The following is a 15,752-nucleotide window of genomic DNA, read 5'->3' as shown; positions in this document are numbered from 1 at the left end:
AAATTAACTGTTGGATACAGTTTAATTAAGTCTTGGCACTCTCTAGGAGATGATCAGACACAAAACAATATATATTTTTTAATGGTGCAGCATATGAAATCAACCATTCATATGTAATGCAATATATAAAATTAATTTTTAATTACAGTTTTGATTATTACACCTCTGCCAAAAATCAAACTGTGCCTCTCTGCAATTAATGTAATTATCTAATGTGAAAAGAGCTAAATCGTTTTAATTAATTGAAACGTCTCAATAAATGCGCATTAGATTAGCAAAATAATGTTTGAATAAAGTTAATGCACTCATTCAGTAAAGCACTCTGAAAGTTTGTTAATGACTTTTAATCAACTAGTGTAAATTTTTAGTGGATGCATGAAGTTGGTTTTTCCCAGGTTTATACAGGTTTTCTATCAGAGTAACCAGAGGTGTAGTTCATTAAATTACTGAAACAATGAACGTGATCCACAAAAAATTGTTGCAGTGTTTAAAAATGATTGATGAACACACATATAAAACAAACGTTTACCCAGCCATTTGAAAGTTTGGCATTCAGAAGATTTTTAGATGTTTTGAAAATAGTCTCTTATGCTTTAGGTAGCATTTTACATTTTAAATGGCTCTGTTTTATTAAAAACGTACAGTAAAACAGTAATTTTGTTAACTATTATTACTATTTATAATAACTATTTTAATAATAATAATAATAATAATAATAATAATAATAATAATAATAAAAATTATTTTCTGTTTGAATAAAATCAAAAATTGACTTTTCAATACTGACCAGATACAATACTGATTTTGGCGGAAACTATTTAAAAATAACATAAAATGGTGTTTATCGCATTTTGGAACAATCTTTTCTTATGGTAAAATGTGATTTATCACTGTGATTACAAAGCTGATTTTTCATCACCAATTACTCTAATCTTCATTGTAGGGCTGAAACGATTCCTCGAGTAACTTGAGTAACTCGATTACAAAAAATGATCGAGGCAAATTCCTCTGCCTCGAAGCCTCTTTTAATTTATTTTAAATCTCACGCCAGGTTCTTTCGCACCTTCGTTTACTTCACCCACAAAGCGGAAGGAGAAACAAAGTGCTGCGTCCGAAATCGCATACTGCAAGGAGTCAGCAGTGTTTTGATTTGAGGACGTGGGCAAACATAAAGAGAATGTCGTGGCGTGTGTTCATTGCAAGATAGAGCTGGCATACCACAAGTAAGGCCCTATGATTTCCGCGATGCAGAAAACGCGGAGGGAATCGTGGAATCCGGTCATAAAAACGGAATTTACAATTTAACGTGGAATGGCACGGAATTTGCCAAATTTTGAATGAATTAATCAAAAATAGCCCATTGCACTTACATCAAATCACGATATGGACTAATATCTGTAAATATTAAGCCAGAACAATCTGTTTAAATGTGAATCCTGCATGTTCTGACTATTGTTCAGCAGAATGTACATAGCCTACTACAAAAAAAAAAAAAAAAAAAAAAAATCTAAACATTTTTTTAAATGTTTAATCACAACATTTCTTCCATGTTTTATTTTTTTATTGTAAATCCCCTTTGTTTACCAAAAAGTTAAGTTAATTTTCAATAATTAAAAGATCAATTAAATTAATGTTTTATGTTTAATGTGCATCTCAGAAAATGCTTTATTTAAAAAACTGAATGGCACTTAAATGCACTTAATTCATCTGTCAATTTTATTGTCATTGTTCACAGTACAAGTACAGACAGAGAAACAATGTAATAATTAAATGTTTAATTTTGATGTATGCATTGAATTCTATGCATTTAAAAAATAATAATAATAATAAAAAAAATCTAAAAAAAGGAACCTTAGTTGTTAATTTTAAGAGACCTAGGAGTCTTATTTTCTCTTGCATAATTAATATTGCACTTTAATTAAGCAAAAACACATTTTATATGATTACTCGATGGAATTTTTGGTAGAATACTCGATTACTGAAATATTCGATAGCTACAGCCCTACTTCATTGTCACGTAATCAGTGATAAATGTTTCGATACTAATATATATATATATATATATGTATAGACAACAACTGCAGTCCTCTTGCTCCTCCGTGACTAGGAATGCAGCATGTTTGTATCCACTTTTACTTTTGTCTCTGCAGTGTGCCCGCCATGACAATGTGTTCGCAGCAGAGATTTTGATAGAGAAAGGACTGAATGTCAACCTGCAGGATGAGGACCTGTGGACCGCTCTGCACGTGGCCTGTGCCTGCGATCACGCAGATATGGTGTTACTGCTGCTGCTGGTGAGAAATAAACCATACACACAGACATCAAATCAACATTTGAGTTTTGTGTCTTTCAGTCCATAGCAAAATAACAAATAGCAAAAACGCACAATTTCTGGAAAACTCTTGCAAAAATATTAATGATTAATGATTAATGCCTTCCTCCCTGGACTCTCTCACCAGGGTATTGAGAATATAACACACCACACCTCTGACCAGCCTTGATATGTGAATGTGTGTTTCCAAGTGCATTTGAGTAACACATAGATGAAGGAAAGAGAAAATGTGTCCATCCTTTCTGGCAGTCTTTGTGATTGGCAAGTATGTCACCAAAAAGCACTTTGGAGCTACAGATAAGAAAATAAACAAATAAAAGTTTCTCTATGGATGAAAGTAACTCGTATAGATTTACAATAGCATGAAGGTGAATAAATCATGACAGAACTGTACCTTTAAAGTCACATGTGTATCAAGTTCCAGAAGGGGATTGGTGAAGACTCATATACCTCATACTTCAAATACATCATCTCTGTTTTCTCTTGACACAGTCACTTCTGGCTTATTAACTGTAATGTTAGGAACATGCATTTTTCTGTGAAGCTGCTTTGAAGCAATGTGCATTATGTGTTATAGAAAAGGTGTTGTAGAAATAAATGTGAATTGAACTGAACATGCACGGCTCTCCTGCAGGAGGGAATCCTGCTAACACAGCTTAGAGTAAAGTTCTGTCATATGTCAGACATGCCAGATCAGTTGAGCGTAATCCTCCACAGTGCTGACAGATCGAGGCAGGATCAGGCTCTGTGTCTTTAGACAGGTGGTGTTCAGTCAGCGCAGTCATGTCAGATTGCATCCTTTACCACAAATAAACACTACAAATCCTCCAAACTAAAACACAGGTGATTTAACTTACCCTGATACAATGTATTTTTTATTATGGGCAAATATGCATTATTTCTTAACTGTCACTATTTTAAGTCAACTTCAAATACTATTTACAACTCTTTACACTTCCAAAATGTGACTTATGAATTCAGGAATGTGTGTGTGTGTGTGTGTGTGTAAAAAATATTTCAGGTGCGAACAATCCTCTTAAGGGTTAACAATTTCAGACAAAAACTTGTTACTTAACATATTTCATAGACATATCAGACATTTTAGTAATCAAGAAGAAATCTTTATTATTATTTGTAATAAACAAATCTCCATATTCATCGGGAAGAAGGAGGCGGGAACCGGCGCACAATCAAAAACTCATTTTAATAATCAAAAGTAAATACAAAACGGCGCACCAGCCCCTCACGGACGACTGGTGCGCATAAATAAAAAAAAAACCAAAACATAAAGTAATATCCCAGGCCTGGTCCTCTCTCGTCCTTCACGGTCGTCGCTCCAGTTTTATATCCTTCCATCTCCTACGTGGGACTCGATACTAGCGGTGGGGCTCAGGTGTAGCTCATCTCCAATCACTACACCTGGCCTCACTCCTCGTTCCCACGGCACTCGGCCCCGCCCCACTCGCCACATACCCCCATCGCCCCTCGCAGGCCGGGGGGTACCCTCGAGACTGCGCTCTACTCCCCCCCCCCCCCCCCCTTCCCTCCGGGGGGGACCGCTCACGGGGACCTGCAGGAACCTGGGGGTAGGACAGACGAGGCGAGAGAAAAGGAGATGGAAGGAGGGGCGACAAGGACGAGAGAGGGGAGAGAGAAAAAAAAAAAAAAAAAAAATCCGGTTCCCAGACGCACTGCTGCTCGGCCCTCCACCAGCTGGGTGATCTCCTCCGCGGTGCCTGGCGGTGGCACTGGACGGCCCTCGGCGGACGGCGCGACACTCCTCCGCCGCCCGATGGACGGCGACGGCTCCTCCGGTTTTGGGCAGCGGCAGGAGTCCCCCGTTCCCTGCCCCTCCGGATTCCGTCACGGAGGCGGCAGGCTCCGGCCCCCTGGCGAACGGCGCCGACTCCTCCGCTCCCTCACGGACGGCAGCCGCCCCTCCTTGTCGTGGGCGGTCGGCAGCGAGCTCGCCCGTCCCCGGCAACTCGCTCCAGCCCACCGCCTCGAGCGTCCCTGGCGGCACATACCTCGCCTGCTCGAGGGCACCGCGGATTCACCACAGCGGCGAGGGATCTTCAGCAGCGCGTCCCTCCTTCTCCCGGGCTTCGGCACCACTGTAATAAACAAATCTCCATATTCATCGGGAAGAAGGAGGCGGGAACCGGCGCACAATCAAAAACACTTTAATATCCAAAATAAACAAAACAGCGCGTCAGCCCCTCACGGCGACTGACGCGCACAAATAAAAACCAAACACATAAAATAATGTCCCAGGCCTGGTCCTCTCTCGTCCTTCACGGTCGTCGCTCCAGTTTTATATCCTTCCATCTCCTACGTGGGACTCGATACTAGCGGTGGGGCTCAGGTGTAGCTCATCTCCAATCACTACACCTGGCCTCACTCCTCGTTCCCACGCCTCTCGGCCCCGCCCCACTCGCCACATTATTATTATTACAATAAAGTATTAAAAATATTACTGTGCAATACTGTTGTACTGTATATATATATATACAGCTGTAAAATTACAATGCTAATATTTGCATCCTAATTTCTTAATTGCATATATTTTTCTCAAAGTGTAATCCACTGATCTTTTATTTTGGCAGAAAAGTGCAGTGAGACTTAACAGCTTATCTTTTGCTGGCAACAGATTCACATTGCATTCCCAAATTTATTTTTATGAGCGACATGCAGAGATTGAGTTTATGTCGAGCAACATTTACCATGAACCAAGCTCCTTTGCAATTCTGAAACTCTGCCATTTTGTGCTTTAGATTTATTTTTGATATATTGTGTGGGCTTACCCAGAACACACATACTGACTCCCCTTCGGATTCACAGAGAGTTAAGGCACATGTGTGTCACTGTTGTTCTTCACACTGTTGTGCCAGGCAAAAGTTCACAGCGTGTGTGTCAGAGGAAGCTCAAAGTAACAGATATATCTAGGTTATTTTTAATACTGTGACTTCAAAGATTGTCTTTTCTAAGGATCATTTCTACTCCAAATGTTAGAATTTCAACATTATGTCTGCTCATTGGCTCCTGTGCCACACAGAATGCGGATGTATCCCGTTTGCTACGGGCACTGATAGGCCATCAAATACTAGGTCATATTCATCAAATATGCTTTGTATTTGGTTTCTCACTGATAAAACATGGAAGAGTGAGACTGAATGACTGTTTGTGACATTACTCTCAAACTTTCTGTCACTGATGTGGTGCTCAACGCGTGGCATCCTCTGTGAAATGTAAAACTTAATGACATTTGCAATTTGTGGCTTATGAATTTGCAAGGAAAAAGTTTGAGATTGACTGTCAGCGATTGTATTAAACTTGTTAGATGTTTCTGTAGAGTTGGAAAGACCGTTAAATCAGCAGGCTGTTGAGTCGTGCATTGCCTCCCTCGGATTTCCCAATGACAATATAATTGAGGCATACAACTGAAAATCGGCTGTAAACATTGCAATGATGCACTGCAGGAAAATAGAGCAACTTTATAGAATCTAAAACTGGCTTAGAGAAATAGTGGAGAGAAAGGACATTTATACTATTAATTTGTCATTCAACAGCAAATTCTCCACAAATTAGGAGCTTTGGGGTGTAAACAGACTATGAATCAGTGCATTTATCTCTGAAGAGAATCTAAAAGGAACACAGCAGGGGAAGATATTCGCCCCCTTCAATCCTAATACGTTTACAATGATTCCTACACAAGCTGTTCCTCATCCAGTGAGCTTCTTCATCCTTCATATTGATGACTGAATCATTTTATTATTATCAAAAGAAAATGGAAAGCTCTGCCAGCTCACGGATCACACGTGCTGCCATATTTCCTGCTTCTAGACCTTAGGTGGAAGTACAGATCACAATCTTAGTATCTCCTTGGAAAATACACCCTGATATCCAGAAGAAAACCATCATCTGGTTATTGTTATTCTGAACGTGTGCTGCGGAGACACTAGCTTTACCTGCTCCACTTTTCAGTGCATGTCTGACTGCAGACCACTTTCAACCTGATTTTCAGTGGAGCGTGAAGCAGCAAAGCATGTGCGCCTGCCAGCTTTCTTCAATCACAGAGCCCCTTTAGGAATACTGGACAAAAATACACTTACTACTTCTACTACTACTCAAGTCTCAGGTCTACTTCATTTATAGAGCCCATTCAACTACAAAGTAGACCAAAGGACTGTACAGCAACATAAGATGAAAATAACATGATCTTTTGAGATCTACCAGAGTTCAAATGAATCAAGTCTGTAATATATTCTGGGGCCATATCATGGTCCGCTTTAAAAATGTACAGCAACAGCTTATACTGAATATTAACCGGAAGCCAATGCAGCTTTTCCAAAACTGGAGTAATATGCTCCCTTTTCTTTGTACTAATAAGGAGCCTCTCGGCTGCATTTTGGACCAATTGCAATTTTGAAATAAAGTGCATTACAGTAGTTAAAACGGGAGGAGATAAATGCATGAATCGGAGAATCTCAAGGTTGGCACCAGGAAAAAAAAAAAAAAAAAGGATTTCATTTTTGCAATAGTCCTGAACTGAAAGAAGCAACTTTTTACCACACATTTAATCAGATGATCAAATGTTAGAGCAGAGTAAAAAATTACACCCATATTTCTTATTTGGGACTGCACATTAGTTGTCCATGTATCTAACACATTGTTTATGTCACAGTCAACCTTATTTGGCCCAGAAATGATTACATCAGATTTAGTCGCATTTAGCTGTAGGCGATTTTGCTCTAACCAGCACTTCACTGCCTTAAGACATAATAACAAAGATGAATGAGAAGTTGATCTTCCAGATCTTATGGGCAAATAAATCTGAATACCATCAGCATAAAGATAAGACATCTTAAGAATAAAGCCTAAAGGAAACAGAGATAGTGAAAAAAAGAATCGGTCCTAAAATGGATCCCTGAGGTATTCTACAGTCAATGGAAACTGAAGAGGAAGAAAATTCCCCAACCCTCGCTAAAAAAGGATTGTCCCATCAAATAAGAAAAACATTTTAAAACAATCCCACTCAGACCCACAACAAGATCTAAAAGTTAAATAAGGAGACCATGATCTATAAGATCAAAAGCTGCACTAAGGTCCAGCATAATTAAACGCATCCAAATAAAATAAAATTGTAGTTTGATTTGACAGTCAGACATCAGTCAGTCTTTCTAACATATGTTTACATAGAAAAACAGTGGAAATGCTGCATAATGGAATGAAAAAGCGTATTCTTTATGAACGGCCCAATGTACATTTTTAAGCATTTGTGTTTGTATACAGTTGGCAGAAGACAAAAGTCTGTGATACTTCTCTAAATTGAGGTTAATATTTTTTAGTTTATTCCAGCTACAACATGACCTGCTTTGTGTCTGTGTGTTTGCGGGAGAAAGTGTTTGAGCATCTTCTTGTGAACTGTGCCATTGCGCTTTGATAGTACTCACAACAGCTTTAACGTGTTTATACGTGTGTGTGTGTGTGTGTGTGTGTTTGTGTGTGTGTGAACCACTGCTTGGCACTATATGAATGAATTTTTCTAAAAGTAAGCTTCATTTACATAAAAGTATGCAAGTCAGTGTGCGAAGAGCTCTCGTATGGCAGGTGTAGTGTAAGGACTTAACTGCATGAAGACGTGACCCTCTCTCTCTCTCTCTCTCTCTCTCTCTCTCTCTCTCTCTCTCACGCGCACATTCCATTTGTGACTCTGAAGATCCCTTAATTTCTATATTTAAGGCAATATGATTGACAAGGTTAAGCCAGACTGACATGCCATTGTTTGATTAGCTGTGTGTCAGAAATATTGTTAATTAATGCAACACTCTGTTTGGCTTTTGAATGTTATTGAGATAAAAAAAAAAAAAAAAAAAAAAAAATCTGTGCCCGCGGGTGAGTCACCCTTCTGGAGACAGGGTAGTCTCCGTTGCTATGGTTACAAGTTTTCGATCTCTCTTTTACTTTTCAGCAGCCTTGCTGTGTCTTTTGCTCCATTTAACACTGGTTGCAGTACATGCAGTCCACTAGTCAACGATCTCTCTAAATGCAATTCCAGTTTTCAGCTGATGAGCTCTCTACAGATGAATCTCACAAATACATGCAAATTATTCAATCCAAAATAACGATGATAATAATACATTCTATTTTTATATTTTTCAAAAGGTATGTTAAGCCTGTTTTTCAGACAATCAGTTTTTTTTTTTTTCATCATGACCATTATTGTTTCAAAGTGTTTTTTTTAATTATTATTGTAAAAATCCGGTTCAAAATGCTTATAAAAATATAGTAATTTTTTTTTACTTTTACAATTGCATAAATGAAAAAGTAGTACATTTATAAGTATTAACTTAGAATAATAAATGCTGTAAAATTTACATTTTATTATAATGTTTTAACAGTGTTATTTACACTTTATTTATTTATTCATTCATTCATTTATTTATCAGCATAATTTAAAGATAATACAAACACTACAAAAGTAGTTTATAATCTGTATATATTATCATGAAAGTAATTTCACAGTGCAAAATACAATAAAAATCTTGATGGGATTCATTTTCATCATCCGAAATAAAATTACTTGTTTCTTTCTTTTGATTTTTGGGGTTAAATTTGACTGGAGTATGTTCTTGCTATGTTTCTAAAACCTGATGCCACATTTTCTTGACTATTATGCTGGTTTTATAATGCAAACAGTTTTATATTTCAGCGTCTCTGTTTCAGTTTTTTTCTCATATTGTGCTGCGTTGTCTCGACTGTTAATGCTCTTATCTCTGCTGTGCAATATGCAGTACTTTAGGTCTGAATCTCCCACACACACTCATACTACAGACTAGCTCTCTCTCCTTCCTCCATATATTACTGCATTTTGCTTCCAAAACTGGACCATGACGACCTATTTTTTTGGATTAGTCAGAGTCAGGATTTAGGAGGTACTAGGATGATTTTAGGATGTTAGGCTGCCAATCACAGACTTGTCTTTTTATTTCATTTAGGTAAGAACTGCATTAGGTAAGGGTTCATTAGCTTAGTCATATGAGGATTACTTCCTGAAGAAACAAACCTATATTAAATTGACGTCATGGGGGAAAAAAGGATTTTCCTTGATGCTTTTCCAACTAAACATGATTTTATAATGCATAGTATTATTATCCATTGATGTTATTTGGAAAATACCATCAGTTATTTTCCATCAGCTACCTCTTAGCATATATTTGATTTAGATTTTGTCTATTTTCTGAATGTCGCACCTCACACAGGATGTGCTTTTGATGCAGCTGTAGACTTACTTTATGTTTCAGCTGCTCTCTCCCCAGTCTTTAACCATTAACAGAAACTAAGCTGCAAAACAGTCATTCAATCAGAAATCGTCATTATTGTCAATGCATTAACATATCAGTGCCCACGTTTTCATATAAACACGATCAAATTACATTGGTGAAATTGATCAAAATTGGTCAAATTTCACAGGCAAAAAAGTCCATTGTCTATTGTCAATAGTGTAGCAATGTATGAAGCACAGCTCGCACAGAAGTCACTCAAACCAAGCAGCTTTCTTTAATTCATTGCGGTGAATATGAATAGCGAACATGAACCTGCTGCATTGAGCATTTGCATGTTTTTTTTTACATCCTGTCAGTACTTGAAATCTGCCGGGTTTCTGTGAGCACAAACACCCAAAGCGTGCTAACAGAAAGCACCTCTCAGTGGACGAATGCTACACACTCCAGTACATTAAAAGTTATGTCAAAACGCTAGTCTTGGAGAGCATTCATGTAAATGCAGAGAAATACGGATTCAAAAATATTTGATTCGTGCATCAGGTCTTAAAATGACAGCAGCATAAACCTGCTGCTGCCAACTGTGTCATTAATATTAATCAAACAACAAAAGAAAATGAGAAATTCACTCACTGCTCTTAGTAACTTAAGTAATAAGAATCATTTATATTTAATGCATACCGTGAATACTGTACAGTATTTTTTTTTTATTACTTCATTAAATGTCTGTAGTAGGTTATTTCTGTAATAGCCTATGCTATATAGACATATCTGAAAAAAAGAAACCTTTAAATACTATTTAATTAGTGGTATTGTGCAGTTGTGTTATATCAATTATTGACATTGATTATTCCTCACACAATGTAATTTATTAACTGGAAATGAATAAGAGTTATGAAAATTAGATGTAGGGCTTTTATACATGGTAAGTGCCATTGTAAAGACTAGGCCTATCTCACAGCCTCATTTAATGTTCATCCAAGAAAGAATACTAAATGCCTTCTACCCTGACTAAGGTCTAACCCCCCATCGTATAAAACTAACACAAAACACACACAGCCACAAACAGAGATAATGTGCATTTTCTGCTCTTCAGGTACTATTCACCAATCCACCCCGAAAAGTTCAAACATACTGACAAACATCAGTGTTTAGTTGGACTCGGACTCGAGTCTGACTCAGTTAAAGACTCTTGACTAGAGCTCAACTTAGTTGGAGTCGAACCCAGAGTACTATCTACTATATACTGTACAATCCCATGTGGCCACAAGAGAGGATTGCAGAGAATGGCAGTGAAGCTACGCAACTGATGCTGGTGGGTCAAATGACAGTAGCAACATTCAAGATTCCAATTTCATTCATATTATACAAATTCATACTATGGAGAATGTACTTTTTAAACCGTCCCAAAGTAAGTTTCAAATTTCAAAGTCCGTTTATCATGCAACAGCTTGAGGCAGTCTACACTGGATTTATACAGATTGCAATTTGCAATCTGATTTGCGATTTTAAATTTGCAAAGTCAAGCTTTAGCTCAATATTGTCAATAATGTGCAGCACAGTATGAGTATCATTACCCTGCTAAAAAAACATACATATTAGTTAATGACAGTTTGATGTTTGAAAGTCTATAGGTTGAAAAATTCAGATATAAATGTAATTTTAAAAATAAATAAATATTTTGATTTTCAAATATTGCACCTGTCAAACATAGTCTATTTTGCCATTAAAGACTGTTGACGGTGTCCTTTATCAGTAGGTTTTATATTTATGCTCAACATGAAGTATAGATATTGTTGTCGTGAAGACATGAGCCTGGTTTGTCGGCGGTCTCCCGCTATGTCACTAAAGCAAGCAGCAGCGCACCGGCGCCGCGTCAGGCACCATTCTGGTGTGTAAAGACACAGAAAACGCGATGCAGCCGCCACACAACTGACACGCAGCAGAAACCCCAGGCTCACGCAACGCAGCCAGTGTGTCACTGTTTGTGTGAAACAGGCGTGCGTCTTGTCGAGGTTTCCATTGGGAAGCTTCTTTAAAAAAACCAATTATTTCCCTGAAGCAAACCTGGCGGCATCTTAGCTGCATCCATGTTAGCACGTCACGTTTGATGTGGTAATTTCATAGTAGGCATACACACAGGTTCAAAGACTCGTTCTCGCCCCCTACAGATTCGGCTAAGTATACATCCATGCTAAAATATCAAGGTGAAAGTCATCATAGCTCGCGTAGTATAGACCCAGCTCCCAACCCAACTTTGAGAACAGATTAACGGCAATATTTTTTTATCGCCCCATAAGAGTCTTCTGTTAATGCAGCACGTTAACGCCAATAACGGCCCACCGCTACAAAATATAAATATATAATGTATATATATAAGCAGAAATTCTTAGTTTCCATTAAACCATTACAAAATTCCTTTTGGTTTTTGGAATTATTCCAATAGGAATTACTGTTGTTTTATTGTATGCCATCTGCCATATTACATCCCACCAATAGAATCCATCAAATAGAAGTTCATCTTCAGTTCTCTCTTCACAGCAGTTCAGTCAGTGTACTGTTTGAGTAAATGAATTACTCCGGGATATTGGTTTGTTTTAACTCCGAGGGAGTGAAGTGACGTGACAGTCAGCCAAATATGGCAGTAGGGGGTTCGATGCTTTGCTTAAGGGCACCTAAGTCAGGGTATTGAAGGTGGAGAGAGAGCTGTACATGCACTCCCACCACCCACAAAACCTTTCGATTGCGAATCCTACTCTCTAATCATTAGGCCACGACTTCCCCTGACACTTCCGAGTGTCAGCCACATTAAAAAAGTTAACAGCTTAAGTCATTTGTGGATTAATGCGTATTGGAGACGCGAACAGTTTAAAACGATTCAGTTCGATTTGGTGAACTGGTTCAAAAAGATCAGATGATTCGTTCGCGAACCGGATATCACAAACTGCTTTGTTTTGAGCTCTCATGATCATGAAGATGTGATGTGATTGTCCTTGTTTCAGTGCAGTCAGAGGATGGAGTCAGGGAGGATGGAGGGAGGATGTTTAATCTGTTTCTCCTTTGTTGACATGGTTCGTTGCTCCTGTCTCTGTACTGTCAGGTTCAGTTACTGTGACCTCTGAAGCACACCTGAGCTGAACTCTACTAAGTGTGTGTGTGTGTGAGCAAATCCCTCGGCTCCTCCATGTGACCTTGCTTGCACCAAAATATCTCTAAATGAAAGCGAATGAAAAAGAAAGTGGAGTGGATCAATAGGCAACATGGTGAAGGTTAAACACGCGTCTCCTGCTCTTGCACCGCTGCATGTCAACACTTATCCCATGAAACATTGCAGATCATTTTAAAGCTTTTCTGTCAGGGTAGATTAATAACTAACGTCATTCATCATAACACAAGACTAGTTATCCTGGAGGTCAGCCTGTTAACCCCGTGTGCTGCGCTCAAATGAGTGTACTTAAAAGCTATAACAGACTTTATGGCTGTTGTCTAACCCATGATGATCACTCTTTTAGTTGCCAGTTCTTGTCTCAGACACAAACAGAGTTTTCAATGCAGTCCTGTGGACCTGTTCAGTATGCGTCTCATTCATAACTGCGGTTTCTTATAGATCTATAGGTATAGGTATATACTGTAGGTATATTAGAAAACGACTAAAATATGGCATTGGGTCATAAATGTATTAATATATTAACTTATTTTTAATTACTTGCAGTGCATTTTATGTTTTATAAAAAATATTATATTATATTATATTATATTATATTATATTATATTATATTATATTATATTATATTGTTGAAAAGTCTGGGTAAAATTATTTATTTATTTAGCACTAATGGCAGGTTTTTCATTAGTTCATAAGTGTATTAATATATCTACTTCTTTTTAATTACTTGTATAGATAATATATTTAAAAAATTAAATATGATGTAATATAAACAATACAATTTCACAATATTATTTTTACTATATTTCTAATCAATAAATACAGGCCCTGGTGAGCATAAGACATTTTTTTCTCAATAAAAAAAAAAGAAAAAAGAAAAAATTACCCCAAACTTTTATTATATTATATTATATTATATTATATTATATTATTACTACTGACTTTATAAAACATGTATATGAATGTATTTCTCACACTGATAATTTAGTTTGCAGTGAGGTGAATAGTAAGTTTGTAACTCGATGTGTGTGCTGGTTGTTTAGTATTCAGGACTCTTAAAGTGTCTCAAAGGACACGTTGCAGTTTGTCGATCGGAGGAGGTGATGCTGACATCTTCATCAGCTCTTCTCTCAGTACGAGAGGTTGAGCAGACACATCCGTATCACACCATCATCTCCTTCACATTGACCCTGCATAACCAATTCACACACACACAGACAGAGGAGCTGCTGATGGTTAATGTTAATTAATACATTTATTAACCTCCTGTTAACCTCAATGCAAGATTGACACTAGAGTCCTGCACGGGGTCGGGTGAAAAATATCCAACTGTGTCGGATACGGGTGCGGGTCGGGTCGGACACAGGGAAACACGGGTCTAAACACGGGTTCAAAACTGTCATGTGCAAACGTAAAAATAGGCGTTCCACTTAAAAAAAATAAAAAATCACCACAACGTGAACGGCTGCATGAGTCATAGTTAACAGACATTAAGATCAGCCAGCTGTTTTTTTTTTCATTGTTTTTGTTTTCCGTTCAGGCCTATATATATATATATATATATATATATATATATATATATATATATATATATATATATATATATATATATATATATATATATATATACACAGAATCTGAATTAAAATGTGTTTGATTCAAGCCTATTTTAAAATTTGTGTCATAAAATTATATTGCGCATAACGCGATCGTTATAAAGGTGTTTAAACAACAATACACTTCCTTTTGCATGTATTTGACAATCGGAATATCAGACATTTCATTCCATAGCTAACACATTTGTGAATATGGGCCTAATCTAGGCTATCCAGGGTTGTTGTTTTTTTGACTTTGTGCAGCTCATTTACATGTGCGCTCTGGCGCAGATCCGCCTCTCGCGATGCTCAGCTGTGAAGGATTAATAAATGGGTGCGTTCCACTTGAAGCACAACCTCAGACGGTGGTATGATTCGCTCTTTTGTTGTTCCGTTTTCTTTCAGGATCAAAAATACAACAAATAAAAGCGTTTATTTGTATTTCCGACTGATGAGGACTATGCATTACATTCATAAATCAGTCAATTTTGTATTTTATTATGAGATATTTTATTCTTATGCGAATAGGGCACGTATTTCGACATTTGCAGTAAAAAAGTGAAATATAAATTCTCAGAAAATGCATTTAATACCAGTATATTGAAACGTCTGTTTATAGCCTACTCCATTAATAAAGGAGTCCAGACATAGGAAAAATATCAGTCCACAATACGTTTTATATTTAATATGAGGGAAATAGACATGCATGCATGCGTGATACAAAAAAAATATTTAAATTTTAGGTAGCAAAATATTTTTTTGTAATTCTGTCAATTACACTAAGGTTATTTCATTGTCTGCTATATATTTGCTTCTTATTTATTAAAATATGGGCAATTGATAGTTAAAACACTGATCAAAATTAAGATACAATTTATAAAAAACGAATGTCTTTTAAAAAGAGTTTTCCATAAATAACTTCTGTATGACTTGGCAATAAATTAGAAAAAAGTGTGTCTAATGTGATTGGCTTAACTGATTTGATTTCGGGTGCGGGTCGGGTGTCGGTTCTATTTTAAGCGGGTCGGGTGCGGATTTTAATTAGTGCTGCTGTCGGAAAACGGGTCGGATGCGGTTTTAAACACTGCGGGTACGGGCGGGTGCGGATTTACAAAATCGGACCCGTGCAGCTCTCTGATTGACACGACCTCCCCGCTCTGAATGTGCTCATGGCTGGATTTGTAATGCAATGGTGCAGTTCTTCCTAGTTTATTTGATGTCCTCTGTCTAGTTTTTCATTAATATCTTAATGAGTTAGTTAACTATTACACACTATTTTCTGTGAATGTAGCTCATCACTGTGCTCGGGTTCCCGGGGAAGGCTGGGAAAGTGTGATAATTGGCCATAGTTTATCATTGATTACAGACTGATGAAT

General features: G+C 37.4%; 1 pseudogene; it reads left to right on the top strand.

The window, feature by feature from the left end:
• LOC113053642 (unconventional myosin-XVI-like) overlaps nt 1-15,752 on the top strand; it is a 161,010-nt pseudogene that overhangs the window by 50,172 nt on the left and 95,086 nt on the right.

Source organism: Carassius auratus, chromosome 34 (genome assembly GCF_003368295.1).
Source record: "Carassius auratus strain Wakin chromosome 34, ASM336829v1, whole genome shotgun sequence".
Taxonomy (NCBI): domain Eukaryota; kingdom Metazoa; phylum Chordata; class Actinopteri; order Cypriniformes; family Cyprinidae; genus Carassius; species Carassius auratus.
Note: the sequence above shows the minus strand (reverse complement) of the source record. Positions and strands in the feature narration are given on the sequence as shown.